At 60.8% G+C, this 5285-nt stretch overlaps 1 non-coding gene across 1 annotated transcript; it reads left to right on the forward strand.

Annotated features, from left to right (window-relative positions):
* The first annotated feature begins 488 nt into the window (after nucleotides 1-488).
* TRNAR-CCG lies at nucleotides 489-561 on the forward strand. Its single transcript has one exon. It is a non-coding gene; the product is annotated as a tRNA-Arg (tRNA).
* The last annotated feature ends 4724 nt before the right edge of the window (nucleotides 562-5285 follow it).

The raw sequence follows: 5285 nt of genomic DNA on the forward strand, positions 1-5285 counted from the left end.
GACCATGTTCCTGTCGTCTAATAAACCTTCTGTTTTCCTGGCTGGCTGAGAGTCCCATCTGACTGCGGAGTTGGGGGGCAGGCCCCTCTGCCTTCCCCAGGACCCCACCTGGGTGGACTCACTGTGGGAAGCGCACGGAGGGGCAGAGGATGCTGAATACTCCGAGGTCAGACCCGGGAAGGTGGACCTTCCCACACACCCGGGTGAGCTGTGTGTCCTGGAGACAGGCTGCTCCCAGAGAGGAGACTTCCCCAGAGTCCTGCCTGGCTTCGTGGGGAGCAGTTCCAGAGCAGCGCCCGGGGACTCCGTGACACAGGGGCTCAGTCAAGGTGATGTTAACTGGAACGTTTGCACGGCATTGATTGCTGCTGAACTCCCTTGACAAGAGCAATTTTACCAGGTGTCCCATCATCAGCAGAGGGAAATGTGGTCACCCCACTCAACAGCCTTCCGCATTGTTACATAGCGTAAAACAAACAGACTTGGCAGGCCCAGTGGCCTAATGGATAAGGCACCAGCCTCCGGAGCTGGGGATTGTGGGTTCAAGTCCCACCTGGGTTGACCATATTCCATTTTCTGTCCCTAAATAACAGCTAAGGGGTAACACAGCAGGGGAGCTCCAGGGAGCTTAACCCCGGGGGAAATGAGCTGCTCTTGGGACCAAAGTAGCCTCATGGCCCCGGCTTGCCCAGGGTCGTGCCACAAAACGAAGCGCTTCTGGAGGAGAGGCCTGTGCTGCTTTACCCCCCGGCCCATCGCTCGGAGCTGCCCCTTCCTCCCACCCAGGGCTGATCTTATGCCATAGAGCAAACGTCCGTCCCTGTCTGGGCTGGCCCCAGCTTCTAACCAGCCGCTGTTACAGCAACTGACCCCACACCGACTGTGTGGGGGGAATCCACACCTAGTACCCCCAGAGTCAGGGGCATCATTTGCTATGGGGTGAGGGGGGCAGCTGCTCCCCCCCAGCTTGTCAGAGGTCTGCATGCGCCATTACGTCTCCCCCAGAACTACACTCACAGATGCAGCTGTGCCCTCCTGCCCCCAAAATGTTTCTGAAATTACGGCCCGCCGAAAGGCCCCCTAGGCCCCCCCGAGTCTGTCCCTGAGAGTAATAATCCTTCAGTCCCAAAACCCTTCCCAAAGTGGGGCAGGACCACTGCTCCCCAGGCGGGGGCTGGTCCAAGTGCCAGCCGCACTATCGGCAGAGTCAAGCAAACACTGCATTCGGGGTGCAGCCGCTCTGGGGAGCAGCACCCCTTGGTAGAGTACAACCTCCCAGCCGCACTCCGGTGCAGCGCTGCCGCATGGAGCCCGCAGGCAGGGAGTCAGAAACGATAGCGCTGAACAGCTCCAGTCAGCCAGTGTTAACTCTGAAACCTAATGATGATCCAATGTTAACTTTCTCACTGCAGATTATTTGAACAGAGACAACCCCCTGAAGTGGGGCCATGGCTGAGATCTGGGGCTGAGTCTCACCTGTCCTCTGGTCTTGGTTACAGACTGTGCATGATAATTTTAAAAAAACATTTCAGAACCAAATGGGCAGAAAAAGGCTCCTAAACAGCCCTTGGCCTGTTGGACATGCCCATCCGCAGGGGCTCGGGGCAGGCTTTTTATCTGCAGTAAACAAATGTTCTCTGCCCCGGGAGGTGGGGCTAAGGGTCACCACCCTCTTGTGCAGAGATAGGGCAACTCACCCAGCGAGGGAGCTGCCAGGAGAAGGCTTCTGCCCCAGAGGACACGTAGCAGCAACTCCCCAATGCACAGCCTAGACGGCGCTTCGGGTGGCCATTGCCCAGCCCGGCCATTGGGGTGCTGTCTCTGCACGGCCCAGCCCCCCAGCCAACCTGACGACATCTCCCCTGCCCTGCGCCCCCCCTCCACTCTTTGGGACATGCCCAAGTGAAAGAGTTAATTGCCCCCTGCAGCTGGGTCCGCTCTGAGGCAGATGGTTCTGGTTGCTTCGTACTGGATCTGAGCTGGGTCATTGGGCATTTGCAGCCCCTGGGATGGCCTCACCCCTTCCTGCCCTAGACAGCTCGGGCTGCGGAGGAGAAGGCTCCTGCACCGCAGGGTGGGATTGTGAGGACAGGCAGGCAGGGCTCTGGCTCTGGCCAGGGTGAGAGATGAGCTCCATGGCAGGTAGAGCTGAGCTGGGTCCTGAAATGGGCTGGGGGGGGGAAGCCAGGGAAGGGGGGATGGGAAGGAGCCCCAGCTTGTCCCTGGCTGAGATTTCCAGGGCCCTGAGCTGTGCTGGGGGGGGGGAGAGGGGGGGATGGGCTGTGCAGCTGGCTCTTCCCCTGCCATTCACTCCATAATTTGCAGGGCCAGGCACAGTGGGAAGGACACCGCGTCCCCAGGCCCAGCGAGGCCAATGGCTATGGGGCCAGGGACGGGGCTCATTGTCTGTGGGCAGGCAGGCTGCACGGAGACAATGCGACTCTGCGGAGGAGCCAGACCGGAGCCGGAGCTGGCCGCGGCCCAGGGCTCCCCAGGGAGAGATCCTCGAAGAAGGGTCAGATAGAGCCACGCACAGTGCCTTGGAGAACCTGGGTCTGGAAGGGAGAATGGGGCAGGCCCTGGGGGCTACGGGGCACTTGAGGAAGGAGGGCGAGGTGGCTTGGGTGCTGGCCTGGGGACAGGAGAGGCAGTGGGAGGAAGGGCTCAGTGAGGGGCATAGCAGATAGGGGAGAGGAGGCTGCATGGGGTGGACGGGGAGCGGGGATTTGAGCCTGGTGTGCAGTGAGCCCAGAGGCGGCAGGGGGCCTGCAGCAGGGCCAGGGTGGGGGCTTGGCTCCAAATCACAGGGTCTGTCACTTGAGTTCCAGGGGATCTCCCTCAGCTGCCTCAAGTAGTACATCCCTTATCCCCTCTGTGGGCCCAGCCCCGAGAGGGTGCCACGGCACGCTCCCAAAGCCAGTGCGTTACCCCAGCGCCCTGCATTCGCGCAGTCTGGCATGGATGCCCCATAGCCCCTCTCCTGACTTCGGCCCCCTGCCAATGCGGAGCACAGATCCGGCTGCTGCGGCAAAGTGTCCCAGCCAGAGTTACTCTGGCTGCAGCTGGGCCCTGGGCCAGACTGGGCTCACCCCTGCCAGGCACAAAGCCTGGGCGGAGCAAGGGCTGAGATTCCCACTCCGCGGGGTGAGGAATGTCCCAGGAGGAAGAGCTGGAGAGCTGCACTCGAAGGGGAAAGCCCCAGGTGCCTCTGAGATCAGTCAGACAGCACAGCTGTGCAGGAGCAGGGGACTCGCAGAACCATGAACTGAGCTTCTTTGCGGGCATCGTGCCAGCCCAAAGTAGCCCAAAGGCTGTACCGCAGGCTGGGCTCTGGGATCAGCCAGCGTAACGCACTGTATGTGTCTGGTGCAACTTCCACACAGGACCACCAGACGCTTGGCAATTGTTGGCTAATTCAGCCTCAGGCCCCCCCATGAGGTGAGGCAGTTTTACAGATGGGGAAACTGAGGCACAGAGCAGGAACACAGCTCTCCCAGAGCCACACAGTGAGTCGGTGGCAACAACATGTGTAGAACCCAGAAGTCCTGGTGCCCAGCCGCCCCTTCTGTACCCGCTAGAACGCCTTCCCCTCCAGAGATGTGACTAGAACCCAGGAGTCCTGACTCCCAGCCCTCGCTCTAGACCAGAATGGGGAGCCAGGTGTTCTCTCTGTGCCTCACGGCCCCACCTGCCCCACAGGGACTCTCACTGCCCCCTGCCGCCCAGCAGGGGTACCTGCTCAGTGCTCTGGCTGAGAAGCAGGCATGCAGACTGCGTCTGGGGGCAGGCCAGACTTGGGCAGGCCCCTGGGGCAGTTGGCCTGTCCAGTGATCACAGGGACAAGGGGAAGTCACACAAAAGCTCCCTGCTTGGGCCCATGCCCGGCCCCACCTCCCTTCCTGGCACATGTCCCAGCAGGAAAGGGAGACCTGGCAGCCAGCAAAGCTACATGGACGGAGGCAGAGCCCTTCGCCAAGCTGTGCCCTGGGCTCATGCCAGGCTCCCTCTGCCACATCACCGGTGAGAGAGGAGGGGGTAAATACCAAGGGAGCATTCCATGCACCAGCCTCACAGGGGGTGGGGGTGGGGCGCTGATCTGTGGCTCCTGGCCCTCCCCTCTCTCTCGCTGTATCGAAGAGACACTGCAGGCTCTCCTACAACTGGGTTGTTACAGGGCCTGGGGAGGCTCCAGGCACAAGAACTGATCATGATAATTAACAATAATCAGCATCTCATTTGCCCTTTAATAGCAGGCAGAGGGGAGCCCAGAGCTGGACTAGTAGGGAGGGGAATTCCCTAGGCAGGGTAATGTTTCTAGCCAGGCAGATTTGCTCACGGGGGTCTGGCTTTAGCCCTTTGTATTTCTGTCCTGGGCCCAGCCCTTAGAATAAAGTGAGGAGAGCTCGGTTCCGTAGGAGCGAAACGCAAAGGGACCCAGGTCGTTCCAATGTGCACCAGAGAACCCCACGCTGCGCAGCCAGCAGGAGCCCCAGCGGCAAAGTCCAAGAGCCGCCAGGTCCCTGGAAACCCGCGTTAGGCAACACACATCAGCCCACACTGGGCTGTTCCACCAGGGTTCCCTGGGGCTGGCGTTATGGGCCTGAACCAGGAGTGCACCTGTGTGTGTCTGGGCGTGTTTGTGAGACAGAGACATGGGCAGGCTCTGATCCTGCTCCATGTGCGTGATTCCTTGGGGAAGGGGGAAGTGCCCATATGCACCCCAGGGCAGGAGATCGCTAGGGACCTCATATGCCTGGGGTTCCCGTCACCCTCTGCCTGGCCCAGGAGGCCTGTCTGAAACGTTGCGGGGTGGGGGCAGGTTAACCCTTCCCCCGCACTGCTCTGGGCCCCCCAGTGGAACGCAGCCTTCCACCACCATACTCCCACTCCCCCCATGGGCTCCAGGTGCCTCTACAGAGACAGGAGCCTGGCCCCGATCCCAGCTGACCTGGCAGGCCCTGCAAATCTCATTGGTTATGCCCCCCCCATCACCTCCCCTGGGGAGGTGTGCCCCAGAGTCCCTCTGCCCATCCCTCCCCACCTAGACTGGGCTGCCCAGACCCCCTGGACTCCAAAGATCCCCCTATTCACAGCCAGGTAAACGTAGCTTCCTTCCTCCACCGGTGATGCTTGGGTGCATAATCCCGTAGTGTAGCAGTGCCGACTGATGGCCAGCTTGGGCATTGCAATGTGGGTATCCCCTGTGAGGCATGCCATGGGCTGTCTCTGGAACTGGGGAGGTTCCTCCAGCTCTGGGTTCAGACCCAGAAAGGTGTTAGCAAGCA

The sequence above is a fragment of the Chelonia mydas genome, chromosome 2, assembly GCF_015237465.2.
Source record: "Chelonia mydas isolate rCheMyd1 chromosome 2, rCheMyd1.pri.v2, whole genome shotgun sequence".
Classification (NCBI taxonomy): Eukaryota; Metazoa; Chordata; order Testudines; family Cheloniidae; genus Chelonia; species Chelonia mydas.